Here is a 15,642-nt window from a genome sequence, read left to right on the forward strand (position 1 = left end):
TTGGTTAATTATGAAGTTATGTCACAGCTTGGCTAGGGCTCCTAACTTCTATTATCTGTTATGATAGTATTATTTCAAATGAAAACAAAAGAATGGGACAGTTTCTTACTTCTTTAAGGTTTGAGACAAAGGATTTTAAGGCTTTAGGTTTTTCAGTCAGTCCTGTAGACTTTTGGTATTTGGCTGTTCAAAGAAATCATAGATAAGTGAGGCAATGGCAATGAAGAAAGATCAGGTTTTAAAAGTAGAATGTTTGGAGTTTGAGTTTTGCCTTTGAAATAAATTGCCTATGTGACCCTTGAAAAGTTACCCAAACTCCCTAAGGAGTTCTTCTAGGCAATTCCCTAAGACTTAAATTTCAATGGTGAAATTTGAAACAATGGCTCCCATTGTTTGTTGTCTTCTCTTACCTAGGAGTTCCCTATACCAAGGAAATCACAGGTCTAGTTCCTGTCCCAAAGATGTAGGCAAAGAGATGTTAGATAAATATATAGCTATATGTCAAGGAGAAATTGACTGAATATAATACAAAGCAAAGTAATTCTTTAGAGAGATATCTGTGAAATTTTGCCAAGAAACATTATAAAGACATTTTCTGCACCTATCATGAAAGACAAAATATTTCATTTAATTCACTGGAAATCACTTTTACATACTAGGAGACGGTAGGATACACAGTGCATTGGAAAGGTAATGGGGACGGGAGTCCCAGATTTTAAATATTACTCTTCCAATAATAAAAATTTTAACATTGACTAGTCACATAACTTTTCTACAGCTTATTTTGCTTCTCTGCAAATTGGTTGGAACAGATAATTTTTCAAATCCACAGATATAGCCCATATTCTTCATTTTAAAAATAATAAAACTGAGGAAGAGGTGAAAGGTCTTGAAATATATTATATGCTAATAAGTAGAGGAAGAATCCTCTGAGCTCCAAATCTAGATTACTTTATTTTTTCCATTTTAGAATCAATACTGTGTATTGGTTCCAAGGCAAAAGAGTGGTGAGGAACAGGCAAGTGGGGGTTTAGTGCCCAGAGTTACACAGTTAGAAAGTATCTGAGGTCACATTTGAACCCAGGACCTCCCAACTCGAGGCCTGGCTCTCAATCCACTGAGCATCCTAGGGTACTTTCTACATTATATCAAGCTTTGAAATTCTACATTTTTTTTAACTTACTGCTTAATTAATGCTTAGAAATTAGTATATAACCTTTTCTTTTTTATGTACATGTTTATTAATTGATAGAAACTTATTAGTCAGTCAAATTTCATCCACTTGCAGATGGTCAGACCCAACTGCACATGGCCAAACCAACAGTGCCAAAATAGAAAACCATTTAGGATCATTCAGAGTTATTAGGTTCTCTATTAACTCTGATTTAAAATTAACAAAATGAACTACTTTCCCAGGATGAAAATGAATGTAGCTGCCTCTTCCTTTCAAAAATGAATAAAACAGAGTTCATAAAGCTTAAATATTCTACTTTTGAGAGAGGTCATTGTTAGCTTTACTCATAACTGAACATTTGTAATAAAATAATACTAAAATTTAATATTTTTAGTTCCATAGTTTTTTATATTTATAGATTGTTTTCAAGTTTGCAAAGGACTATATATATAAATATATGCACACACATATGACCTTTCCCCTTCCTCACAGTGAGGTCATTAGGTGTTTTCCTTTCTTTAAATATAAAGCTTTCTGTTCTTGATTTCTTTTCCCCTCCTTTTTAGTACTCTGTTCTAAAAGGATGATGGTCCTCTAAGTTCTGCTCAGCAATTCTCATGCAAACTGGACCTTCTCATCCACAGCTGGCTTAAAAGACCTCCTGAATTCCAATCTGAAGGGTTTACCCTCTTACAAACTGTGCCTGTAATGCTTTTTTACTGACTCAGTCTTTTATTAACCCTGTAATCTTAAGACAAAATAACCAGGGACTTCAGGCTTCACATTTACAGCCTTGCTTACTGTCTTTAAAAGGCAGAAAGAATTTGTCAGGGAAATTAAAAGGGGTGAAGGGAGCACTGGTGGGAGAGGATGAAGGACCAGTACTAAATATGTGCTCAGCTGTCTTGGAATCATTTGGCAATGCTTGTGACTGAAGGCTTAATGGAGACTTTTTTTTTTGTCTGATCTGGTGAGAAAGCACTTTATGATCATGTTTATGGAATTTTTAAATTATGCAAGAAGGTTTATTTTCCCTTTTTCCCCTCTCTCCCAAGTGAAACGTGATCATCTGTGTCAGTATGACTAGAACTCAGTTCATCTAATATTTTTTTTTTCTGGGAAACATTCCAAAATTGTCCATTTTCCCCTCTGCATGTTTTAAGTGCTATCAGCTGTAAAAAATCAAGAAGGGGAAAGAGATGACAGAGTTCAATAACAATTTTAATTTTTTTTTAAAAAAAGCCATTACACCTTGACGAATACTCTCCCTATTCACAAAAGCCAGCTGCATTTGCAGGAAAACACAGCTTTCAGAAAAGAAACACTAGCATCCTCAATTCCATCTTAATGAGAACCTGGACTATGAGGTAAGTTTGCTGATGGTTTGTCCTTATCTCTGGAAAAGCCTAACCAAAGATGACTTGAATTAGACTGTTTCTTAACTAGCCACTAAGCTGCAAAATTGTCTAAGAAATTACAATTTACCTATGGGAACAAAGCATCACATTTTATATTATTGAGATGTTCTCAGAGAAAGTTGCCATTTTCTTCTTCTTGTGAGACTTGAGTGATTTCACAGCCATGGAAATGGAAAAGACGCCCTCTAAGTTGTACTGCTGGATTGGTGTAAATGGAGCATTTGAGATGAAAGAATGAGTTCAAACAGATGGCAAATTATTATTATATTTTCTACAAAAGTGGGGTCAATGCAGCAACCATTTTTGATTCTCCTGATGCAAAAACTCTTCCCCGAGAGCCTATAAATGGTAGCTGTACATAATTTAGTAGGTATTAGAGAATTGCCTGAGATTACATAATTTGGCCAGCATGAAGCAAATAATATCAAAGTGAAATTTGAACATAAGAATTCCTGTCTTCAACCCTAAGTCACTCTAAGTCTAAGTTCAAGAGTAAGAATCTAACTTGGAATCAAAGGACCTGGTTTTGAATCCTTGCTTGGTCCCTTATTGTATGATCTTTAAGTAAGACACTTCCCAGCTTTGGGTCGTAGTTTTCTCATTTCTAAATGGGTGTCCTAGAATACCTATCTGTTTCCTTACAGCTTTAAATTATTTAATAATAGAATAAAAAAATGGCTCATCTGGAAAAAAACTCAAAAATGTCAACAACAATAAGAAGAATAGCATTTACAAAGTGTTTTAAGGTTTGCAAAGCATTGTGTATATATCTTATTTCACTGGATCTTCACAACTACTGTTGAGGTGGGTGTTACTATTATTCTTATTTTGTAAATAAGGAAACTAAAGCTTTGAGACTTTAAGTGACTTGCCCAGAGTCAAACAGTTAATAAAATCTGAGTTAAGATTTAAATTAGAGGCAGCTAGGTAGAGTGCCTAGAGTCAAGAAGACCTGAGTTTAAATCTAGACTGACACTTACTAGCTATATGACCCTGGGCAAGTTACCCAAGCTTGTTTATCTGTTTAGTCATCTATAAAATGAACTGGAGGAAGGAAATGGCAGACCACTCCAAGAAAACCCCAAATGGAGTCACAGAGTAGGGCATTATTGAAAATGATTAAACAACAAAAGATTTAAATTCAGGTTTTCCTGACTTCAAGTCATCACTCTTATCTACAGTGCCACCTAGCTGAAGAATACACAAGTAATTAGATCAATTAGATTTTTTTCTTCATTCTGTTTTGTGGAAAAATAGGAAAGTGGCACAATATATTATGTCAACACTTTGAGGAGCTGGAGAGAAAACTGCCAAGGAAAACAACTCATTAAAATTTAAATTTGGTAACCTAGACCTAAGTTAATGCTGTGTAATAGAACCTAATGTTCAGCTAAGTAATTCTGCATCTTCAATCAAAGAATGACAAAAGTATTATAATTTTAAGCTGGAAGGATTTTAGCAATCATTTAATCCTATCCCTGCAGTTCAGAAGAGGGACCAAAAAACCAGAGACTAAATAACTTTCTCTAGGTCACAGGAATAATAACTAGCAGGACCTCAGATTCAAACTCTAGTCTTTTGAATCCAAATTCGATATTCTTTCTACTACCATATTGTGTGCAAAGAGTTCTACATGGTAAGATGTGAAAATAACCTAACATTACATTTAGAAAAGTTTTCAATAGAGTGGAAGGATAAATGATTCTTTAGATAAATTCTGAGTTTTCCAGAAAAAGTAATACAGATCCCTTACCTTACCCCCATCATGAATATTTCTTTCACTAAAGATTCTAGTGAATTAAGAAAGAAGGAAGAAAGCACAAATGGATAAATGGGGGCTGTTTTCAGTGTTGTCAACAGTGCTTAACTGGTTCATACTTTTCAACAACTAGGCAAAGGGTTTTAGAAGTACTTTACAAATGTACTAGATTCTACATTTTAATGGTTCTTATGGTTTCTTGACAAACTCATATCAATTTTTTCAAATTTCTTTGATAGCATTCTGTGTGTGTGTGTGTGTGTGTGTGTGTTGTATGTGTAGGTCTCTTTTTGTCTCTCTCCTCTCCATACTCTTTGTAGTATACTTTTTTTTTTTAAGAATTTCCTGACTGGAAAAACCTTATCTCATTAGGTAATAAGAGCAATAAGATTTTGTTAATGGGATTTTCCCATTAACAAAGCACAAGGCTACATATAGTACAGCCATCTTTTTTTAGAGAAATTTCCATTCCCCCTCCTCTTTGATGTATGTCTATATATATTCACATGCTTTATTGATTTCTAAAATCCATTTTTTCTCATAAATAGGCAAACCCCATTTTTCCAATTCACAAAAAGGTATCCCTCTCCCTGCCACCACACACACACAGTGGAATGATTCAAGATTTTTAACTTTTTGGACCTTTATGGCAGAATGGTGAAATTCTGACCCTCTGCTCAGAAAAAAAATTTTTAAATGCATAAATTAAATACATAAGATTGCAAAGAAACTAATTGTAGCTATCAAAATATTAAGAAAAATTTCCAGATATCCTATATTTGTGTTCCATGGAAAGCAGGAAATGAATCTCTATATAAGGCATACAAGCTTCAGGATAGTGGAACAAAATGCCACCCAGAAAATACACTAAATCACAGGGTGATAGTATAACAGAGGTAGTATTAGAAGAGAATTTTGAGCTCACCTCTTTTGTTCCCCTCATTTTATAGATGAGAAAACGGAGTCCTAGAAAGTAGAAGTGATTTGCCTAGAGTTTCCTAGGTCGTGGGCAGAACTGGGACTCAAATCTAGATCTTCTAAGTCCTAAGTGTGACCCACATGAAAACAGAAGACTTCCAAGTACAAGGCTCTGCCCAGGGTAAGTAGAATGCCTTTCCTAACCCAACCTCATAATCCTCTTTTATTCATTTTATATGCATACTATATTCTCGCTGTTATATTTGTTTGTGTACATATCGTATCTCCTCCTACTATACTGGAGGGATAGTGCTCTGCTTTATTTGTACCCCCTCCCCCTTAATCCTAGCACAGTACACTGCCCACTCGTTCGCTTCTGTTCAGTTGTCTCTGACCCTTTAATGCCCTGTCTGGGGTTTCCTTGGCAAAGATATTGAAGTGGTCTGCCATTTCCTTTTCCAACTCATTTTACAGAAGAGGAAACTGAGGAAAACAGGGTTCAGTGACTTGTTCAGGGTCACACAACTACTGAGTTACTAAGACTAGATTTGAACTTAGGAGGATGAGTCTTCCTGTCTCCAGGCTTTATCCAATGTGCCATCTACCTGTTTATACTGTATACAGTAAGAGTTAACTATTCTCACATTAATGAATGAATCAGAGATGTACAGTGAGATAGCAAGGAAGAAGCACTAGACCAGTCAGCATCGCAGGAGGGCAGGCTTATGACATTTAGCTTTTTTCCTCCATAGAGGATCTCCGATGCCACCAGAGTGGGATAGGACATAGGCTGCTGTTAGTCAGCATCTGTTCTCTATTGCAGCTTCTAGAAATAGCAGTGACAGCCAGGTATCTAGAGGTGGCAGCTGGAGGCCAGCGCACAGAGGAAAGGAGGAAGTACTATGGGCATAATCTGTTGTAGCTTGTAAAACTGGGTAATAGAGACAAATCAAGGTAGAAAGATGCCACCCTCAGGAATAACCCACAGCAGAGAATGGTCCTATATTTTAGCCTGGAAGCAATCTTCATTTTAAAGAGGTTTCTAGTAACCCACAAACTGCACAGACTAATTTATGTGTTCAATATGCAGGAATCCAAAATCAAGGATTTAACTCAATGTGGGCCTATGATAAAGCAAATAAAGAAACAAAAAAATTCTTTGATATCTAATATTTTCAGTGACTGATAAACATGGGGGGGGGGGATCATCAAGGTTAAAAATGCAGCATTTGCATTTGGTGTACTTATTTAAAAAAAAAACTTTAAGGAGACGTATATATCAAGTCAAATCAACTATTATTTAATTAGTTCTTACTTTGAACCATGTTCTGAGTAGTCCAAGGTTTTCTTAGATTGCCAAGGGGGTCCACTACACACACACACACACACACACACACACACACACACACACACACACACACAATATTAAGAATTCTGGCTTTAAGGTTTATCCCTTCACGTGACAGATTAGAAATTAGGAACCCAAAGGACCCATGACCTCAGACACCAAATCTATTGCCCTTGCCACGATCCCACTCAATATCTTCAGGATACCTCTGCCCCTAAGAGTCTATGAATTTAAGCTCTATTTCTAATGTAATTAAAAACAGTATAACTCTCTCCCTCACAGACCTTAAGATCATAGGAAGATTTGGGTCCAAGAACTGTACTGATCTATCTTGGCTATGAGAAGCTGTGTAAATGATTTAACCTCATGATGTTCTAGGCAACTCTTTAAAAAATACAAATTTTGAAGGAGGAATAAACTTGCTTGTTGGAATTTCCTCATTTGGGAGTTCCAAACCAATGAAAATTTTGTTCCAGTCTCTATTCCAGGGGTCCACATTTGGGTTTCAGCAGGGGAGGGGGGTTAGTATTTTCTTTAATTATTTAAAATGTTTTCTGAGCAGAGGATCCATCGACTTTATCAGACTGCCCAGGAGATCATGGAAAACAAAATAAAACAAAACAAAATAAAACAAGGTTGATGACACTAGCTTCTATCCTCTATCTTTCCATCAGCAGCCTGAAGAACTGTGGCTCTAATTAAATTGACCCCACACTCCTTATGCCAAGTCAGAAGCGTACATTGGGGACCTAGAAGTGCCCAGGTCATTGCCCACTGACAAGACAACTGCTCTATCCTCAGTATACATAAACATGTATTACTTTATATCTTTCTGTCCGTAAGATGAAAAAGCTGCAGAACAATTCTCTGAATTGACCGACTCCCCATCAATTTCCAGTGAGTACCACTGAACACGTGTATAGAGCAAGGTTTTGCAAAGCGGAATCATTGGTTTATCCCATGTGAAAACTCTATTGCTGACAGGATAGCTCTGCAGAGTTCAGAGAAAAGCAGTCATTGAACTATGAAATAGCACCTTTCAACAGAGGGAGGGAGAGCTAACAGAGAGGCTGAGAGCTTGGCATTTTTTTTTCCAGTTGCTGTGTGATTAAGGAAAGCTTTTAAATCCAGTAGGTTCAGCCTTTGGTGGAAAGTGTTAGGCACTACTGGTTTTTATTGATTCAAAGAACTCTACCCATTCTCTCTTCTTCAGTGTGCTAATGTTTGGATATACAAAGCTCTCCAGAGACCTGGAGCCAATTTGTACAGAGGCTTCATGGCAACAGTTACCCATCTGTACTTTGAAGCTACGGGTAGCTCTTCCCCTGCTGGATGACTCTTCCAAACAGTGGCAAAATATAATGAAACTGCTTAAAGGCCAAACAGGCACAGCCCTGAAGCACAACAGGTAGCTTTATGTCATAGAGTCTTATGTCATCCATGGCCTCAAACAGAGTGTTTGGAGCTCAGCCATGAGCAAAGCATGATATTTCTAGTGTTACATTTTTTATGGTGGGGGAGATTGATTTATCAACCTATTTACCTGCCTTTCCATCCACCAGCCCATCAATCTAGCTGTCTGTCTCTATTGTTAAGCATTAGTTGTTATTTGGCAAGAATCAACAAAGGAAAACCTCAAGGTCCAGCTCTTCAGAAGCGCTAGAGAGAACTGGGAACTGCCAAGAAACCAACTGGGAAGGCCTCCTGTGTTATTCGCTAGCAGATCAGACTATAAAAACGATGGAGCTTCTTTCCTTTGCCATATGGGCTTTTCCCAGAACAACTGCTCTTTTAGGGAATACTAAAAACAACTACTTCAACCCAAGATCTCCCAGAAAATTTCATGAGTAGACATTCAGAGAGAATGGAGAGCAAATGGCATATCAGATGAATTTTTACAAGAACTCTGACATTTCTCAGCATTTCATTAGAAGATAAAATGTGAGGAGAAAGCCAAATAATCTATTTGCCCCTTTAAGTGGAACTACAGTTAATACAGATTGATAGGAGGATTTAGCTAGTATTTCTATTATCTTTTAATGTCCAGAAGCAGAAGTGTGGTATAGTGAAAATAATTGGAGGGTCTGAGTTATAAATCCAGATCTGCAACCAAATTGGTGTTTGATTATGGTTAATTCTGGATAACAATTGATTATGGTCTTATTTTCTTCATCTGTAAAGTGAGGGAGTTTGATTAGGTGGCCCTGACATTCACTACAATGTGAGTGTGCAAAGGTCAAAGGAATCAAGGCATTTAGACCTTTGCCCAGTCTCCCTATAGGATAATGGAACTAAAGCTGGAAAGGAATTCACAGGTCACCTATTCCAAACTCCTCATTTTACAGATGAAGAAACTGAGGCTTGTGAAAGTTAAGTGACTTGTCCAAGGTCACCCTTGTAGTCTATGGAAGAGCTAGGATTTGATCCTGGGATCTTTTGAAACTAGAGATAGTACTCATTAAAATATAATAATACCTCCCTTATATGAAGGAAGTAGCAATACAAGGTAGTTTAGTATCTGAAGAACAACTTCTAATCAATTGCCTCTTTGATGTTATGATGCTTTTCTTTTTCTTTTGTTGAACCTCCCTTTAGATCATCATCAAAGCACATTTACTGAGCACCTGCTACGTGTTGAGTTAGGATTTCATTTTGAAATTCTGACTCTAATTTTGCAAGAAATCCCATACTATTTTTCTTGGGAGGAGAAATACAAACTTTAAGACTATAACCAGATTTTAATTTCAGTAATTATATTTTCCCTTCCCTGACATTTTGTAATTTGGGGCTTAAATTATATCATCCTGAGACAAAGTTATTAAATACTAGGGGTATTTTTATAATATTCATTGGGAATATAGGCTTTGGCTCAAAGTGTTAAAGGCTCAGATAATGATCAACCCATGCATATCACTGCTCCAAGTCCCTTGGATGATTTCTGAGTGTTTCTTCTTTCTGGAGACTATGGGACTCAAGAGTTTACCATTTCAGATTCCCCATCATTTGGAGGCTGTTGTCATCATAGTCCTTTAACATGCTGAGATTGCCCCATGGGGAGTTAGCACTAGGATTCAGCACATCAGTCCTCTCTAGACTTCTATCAGCCCAAGCACCCACTTAAAAAGTTGAAACATACTTCAGGGATCCATCCCTGGAGACACCCTCATTCAAACTCAGAACCAAATCACACTCTCATTTATGATCCCAAGTGCCACACTTCTCTCTCTTTCTGTTCACACATTCTAAGTGTCATTGTCTAATAGTCTCAGAAATTACTTCACCAAGACACCAGTCTAGGACCGTATAATGATGAAACACAATCATATGGAGGAGTTCCCAGGGGCAAAACTTGCAAGCCTGTTCTTCCTAACTCAAGAATTCAATCAATAATCAGGAAATATCCTGAATACTCCTTCAAAACCCAGGGGACAAGAAGTGAGAAAAAATAGAATCTGTTTCTCCCCTCAATAAAAGGGAAAGATGTCAACAAGGAGAGCTATGAGGATGGAGGAATACTTCAGAGATAGTAGTGAATAGAGTGCTGGGAGCCTGGATTCAGGAAGACCAGAGTTCAAATCTAGCCTCAGAAACTTATTAGCTGTATTACCCTAGGCAAGTAATTTAATACCTGTCGGCCTCACTTTTCTAAACTGTAAAATGGGGATCATAGTCTTTACCTCATGGGGTAGTTGTAAGGATAAAATGAGAAAATATAAAGCACTAATCAACAATCTCTTAATAAATGCTTATTTCCTCCATTCTCTTCATGAACAAATTTGTGGAAAGGGGAATGAATTTGAAACACAGTCACTAGTATATTTTGACTGAAAGGAATAGCCTATGAATTGAATATCCCCAGAATCATAGAACTATGCATCTATATTAATAGTAATAGATATAGATGTGTCTATCTAATTCCTTTAAAAGTTGTAAGATGGCTTAGAGATGATCTAATCCCCTCATTTTTAATTTAAATTTTAAATAAAATAAAATAAAATAATTAATTTTTAAAAAGATAATGACCAACTCTTACAATGTTAAGTCACAGAATCAAAGAAATCAGTAGGGAACACAGCCAGAATTCAACCTCCTACCCCCATTTGCTGCCTCTAGCTGCAGGGTTATCTGCTACCTGATCCTTATCCCAGAATTTTTGCAGACTACTTGACTGTTCACATAGTTTAGATAAGATGGAAGTTACCAGCTCTAGGTGACCTCATGAATAGCATGCTAGGTCTGGAGTCTGAAGATCTGAATTCAAATTCTAACTCAAATTATCTGTGTTTTGGGGCTGATAACCTATCCTTTAGCAGCCCCCATTACCTCATTTGTAAAATCCAGATTATAACCTACCTCCTCCCATGGTTACTATAAGAACCAAATGAGATAACACATGTAAAACACTTGGAAAGGTTAAAAATATATAAATTTTAGCTACCATTATTATTTTTTTGGTGAGATGGGGATTCCCTGGACATTACTATTGGCCCTGCTTCAATACACTTAAGATTTCTTCTTCCTATTACCCTTGGACCTACTTTTGTAGGCCAAGGACCTCAAGGCCTTATCATCTAATTTTCTGCTGCCCTTCTAAGATTTCTGAGCTCCATCAGCCCTATTGTCAAATTTTCCTATATGTTTTTTCTCTCCCAATTAGAATGTGAGTTCCCTAGCACCAGGTTCTGCCTAGTTTTGTTTTGTCTATTCTAGTGCTTCAGCACAATACTTGGCACATACTGAGTACTTAATGAATTTTTTTTTTGTTCATTCATTCAAGATAGATTAGTGCCAGGGTAAGGAAGACCCTGTATGTCAGATTATAGAATTTTTATTTTGTTTAATAAGCAATGGGAAAGGCTTTAAACAGGGAGTGGTATAGACAGAGTTTTTTTTTTTTTAATTTGGGTTGTTTAATCTGGCAGCAACACGAAGGAAAGCTAGCAAAAAGGTAGCCAATGGTGGGGAGCCCAAAAGCCCAGAGGAGATGTAAGAAGAGCCTCTTATTAGAATGTTGTGATATCAACATTCTCTTATAAATTTATCACAAGGGGGCACCAATGTGCTAATGGCTCTCCTCAATTTCTCTGGACTTACTGAGGGCAGTGTTTAGTCATTTTCAGTTGTGTCTGACTCTTTGGGATCCCATTTGGGGTTGTCTTGGCGAGGCTCCTGGAGTGGTTTGCCAATTTCCTTCTCTGGTTTATTTTAGGGATTAAGAAACTGAGGTAAACTGAGGGTTAAGAGACTTGCCCCAAGTCACCCAGATTTTAACTCAGAAAGGTGAATCTTCTTTACTGGGGGCCTGGCATTCTATCCACTGTACCACCTAGCACCCATCTGAAAATGGGCCCATCCTAGATAATGCTTCAGCTCAGGGAACCTCTAGCCATATCAAGGTGTACCAAATTTCTATAATTCCTAAATGGTGGTTTCACCACTATGCTTAAAAGAAATAAAGTTATAGGATTAGTCATAGTTAGAGAAATTTACAAATATGGTTCCGATGGCCTCTAAATCTGACTTTATTTACTGGAAACCAGCAAACAATTGAACTCAGGTATACAAAGAAAGTCCTTGAGGGGCGGGGATGTAATTAGCTGGCATGCAGGGCAAGTCTTCATCTCTCCTTTTCCTAAAAACTGACCCATTGACACATTTATCTTCATAAACCTTTCTTAGTCATATGGTTAATCTAAAATAATAGAACCAACTGCAGATGGTTAATTTTCATTACTAGTCTAAATAGGCATGAAAATTCATTCACAGAGGTCACCTAGTACAATCTTCTTCTTTTACAAAAGAAGTAACTGAAGCCTAGAGAAGTTAATTGATTTGTTCAATGTTACATAGCCAGAAGTATCCATGGGAGTCAATTCATAGATGACATCTACACCAATCTCCTTATTTTACAGAAGTGGACATCGAAGCCCAGGGAAGTTAACTAAGATGCCCAACATCACGCAGGTTCAGGGGTATAAAAGCTACAATTTGAACCCAAATCTTCTGACTCAAAAGCCAGAACTCTTTCCCATGTACAGTTTTTCTGGTTGGTCCACTACTGGTCCTCCTTATATTTATCACCATTATTTGTTGTTGTCTGAGTCAATATAGGAGGCTATTATTGCCTGTTCAGTTTTAAAACTATTTTTTGTGAAAATAAAATACACTTTATTTTAATATCATGCAGGCAGATAGGACTCTGCCTGATATTTATCAATACTAGTGGAATGAATATGAACTCGGGTGCAAATTTTATAGAGCTGGATTTAATTAATGTGAAGCAAACAACTTATCATTTCAGCTTCGATTCTATTAGGAAAGATATGCGGTGGCTGTATTCTAATAGACAAGTCCATTAGTAGCATAGACTGTAATTTCCTTTATCTATATACCAGGCACTGAATTGTCAGTTTCTTCTAAAACAATAATTTTCTCTACTGTTTCTGTAGACTAATTTCCTAAGCCTAAAATTAAATAGGAAAATATTTTAAATATAAAAGGTATTCATGGAATATTATTGAATATAGCACATGGATTTAAACTGGAACTGAAGACCTGAAATCCTTCCAGATTTTGGTACCCTTCCCAGTTGCAAGTCCAATGTCCTTTCATATATAATTAAACAGTAAAACTGCATACTTTAATGCATTCTTCAGGACAAGACGTAGAAGCATCTTTTCAGGACTAGACTTTTGGGTCAGGCATAGTTACAACCTTACTAATTAAAGAAAACAGCAATACAGAGAGACAGGAACCTCTAGAGATATCAGTCCCTCTCTGGTGTAATCTATGGGGGTGTAATCAAGGGCATGCAGAACTCAGACCTAGGGAGCAGTAAAAAGAATAGGAAATGGGAAGGTAGGTTTTCCACTTATTCTCAGTCCTTTAGCCAAAAACTAATCTTAAACAGTCATTTAGGTGTTTAATGCAATCTGGCTACCATTGGCAGCTTTCCAAGGCCTTCTGTTAGCTGCTACTATGGAATTTTGCCAGTAGTCAAATTATCTGTTTTTAGTCTCTAGTGGGTAACAAGTACACAGGAAAAGTCTTTATCTTATCTCTTTCTGAAACTGATCCATCTACACATTTACTCCCATGAATATCCTCATCTTCCAGCACCACTAGCTCAATTTGGAAAGCCATGTTCTTTACAATAAACACACACACACACACACACACACACACACACACAACCAAGATAGCTGACATCTCAGTGTCATAGAAAACTTGGCTTTTTCATGAATTGCTAAGGAATAGAACTGAAAACTTTGAGGGTATTTAGCAGGCTGTCTACCCTAAATAATACAAAGATTTATTGCCCAGTATATACCCATCGAGCACATTAATAGGAAATTGCTGAAATAAGGTCATCATAGGATCCTTAAGAGACATAGAAGAACATTCATAAGTTCATAGATTTCAGCTAGGAGGGACACCCAGACCAATCAATCCTCTCTTCTTATAGATAAGGAAACTGAGGGCTCAGCAAGGTTAAATCACCTTCCCTGGGTTTTTGACCCCTAAGTTCTTTGACTCCAAATCTATAGTACATTTTGACAGTACTTTCTAGGTACAAGTCTAATAGCTAATACTATGTGACATCCCTCCCAGAAAACAAAATAAACAAACAAAAAGCTAACATGCAAACAATTAAATAACTTCTGATGTTTATAATATTATTCAAGGAAAATTAAAATATTCTGATAAAATATTTTGGTTGCTTTATACTTCAAAAAATATTCAAAAATATTAATTATTCTCACTTTGGAGAAGTTTTTAATAAGTCAAAAACCATTTGTTAAGCTCTTATATATGTGGCAGGCATAGTACAAAGTTCTAGAGACACAAAGACGTTTAAGGAAGTCCCAGTTCAATGGGGAAACAACATGCAAATCTCAATATACAAAAAAGACAGGATAAATTGGAAAAAATCATAGGGAGAAGGCCCTGATATTGTTAAAATTCTCTCTCAATATTTCAAATCCCTAATCAATGCCCATTATACCTTAAATTTGCATTTTAGCTATTTAAGTATATATCTCATCCTCCCTGATAAACAGGAAAACTTCTTGAGGACACCAAATATATACACAAATATGAACTATACTTTCCAATACTTGGTAGAGAAGTGGTCAATCTTTTTACAGATTAAAAAAAATCTGTAAAAAAACCCTTTCCTTCTGTCTTAGAGATTCTAAGGCAGAAGATCAGTAAGGGCTAGGCAGTGGGGGTTAAGTGATTTGCCCAGGATTATACAAATAGGATGTGTCTGAGGCCAGATTTGAACCCAGGATCTCCCATCTCTGGGCCTGGTTGCCACTATAGATTATTTTATAAAGTAAACACTTTTCTAGAATAGGCTGTGTCTTCATAGATGCAAGACTAAGTGTTAGGGAGACTGTAGGATCTTATTATCTTTACTTTGTATTGGAGAAAAAAGTATCTTTGACTCAATAGAGGAAAAAATTTAGGCAAATTATCCTCTAACAATAAAAGGTCCTTAATAAGTGATTTTTGAATGAAACCTGAATATTTTCTCATTTTTCCTTTCTATGGACTTCCTTGATGATTTCCATCCATTTCAAGAATTGTCTACCTTTCTTAAGTCCTTGGGTAGCCTAGGGTAGATGAAAAAACATTTGATTTTGAAATCAATAGAACTTGGTTCAAAACTTGACTTCACCCTAACTGTATGGCTTGGGGAAGGCAGAGAGCTAAATCTCAGGGAAGTGCAGTGGAAAAGACACCTGTCTTTAGAATCAGATGATCTAGGTTTGAATCCAGTCTCTACTACTTATGATCTAGCTGACTATAGGCAAATCATTATACATGCCCACGTCTCAGTTATCACATCAAAAAATGAAATTGTATTAAATGAACTTTGAAGTCCTTCTCAAATATAAATCTTATGATCCCACTATGGAAATATCCCTATGCAAGTAAGGAAACACCTTGAATAAACCTTCTCTGCTTAGGTTTCTTTTTCTTTTTCACAGGTACAGCAGCAACCCAGATCTATCCTCCA

The 15,642-nt window shown here is 36.7% G+C and overlaps 1 protein-coding gene across 15 annotated transcripts in view; it reads right to left on the reverse strand.

Annotated features, from left to right (window-relative positions):
• The window catches only part of NRXN3 (neurexin 3), a 2,159,162-nt gene that overhangs the window by 16,062 nt on the left and 2,127,458 nt on the right, over positions 1 to 15,642 (reverse strand). The window lies entirely within an intron of this gene.

This window comes from Monodelphis domestica, chromosome 1 (assembly GCF_027887165.1).
Source record: "Monodelphis domestica isolate mMonDom1 chromosome 1, mMonDom1.pri, whole genome shotgun sequence".
Lineage (NCBI taxonomy): Eukaryota > Metazoa > Chordata > Mammalia > Didelphimorphia > Didelphidae > Monodelphis > Monodelphis domestica.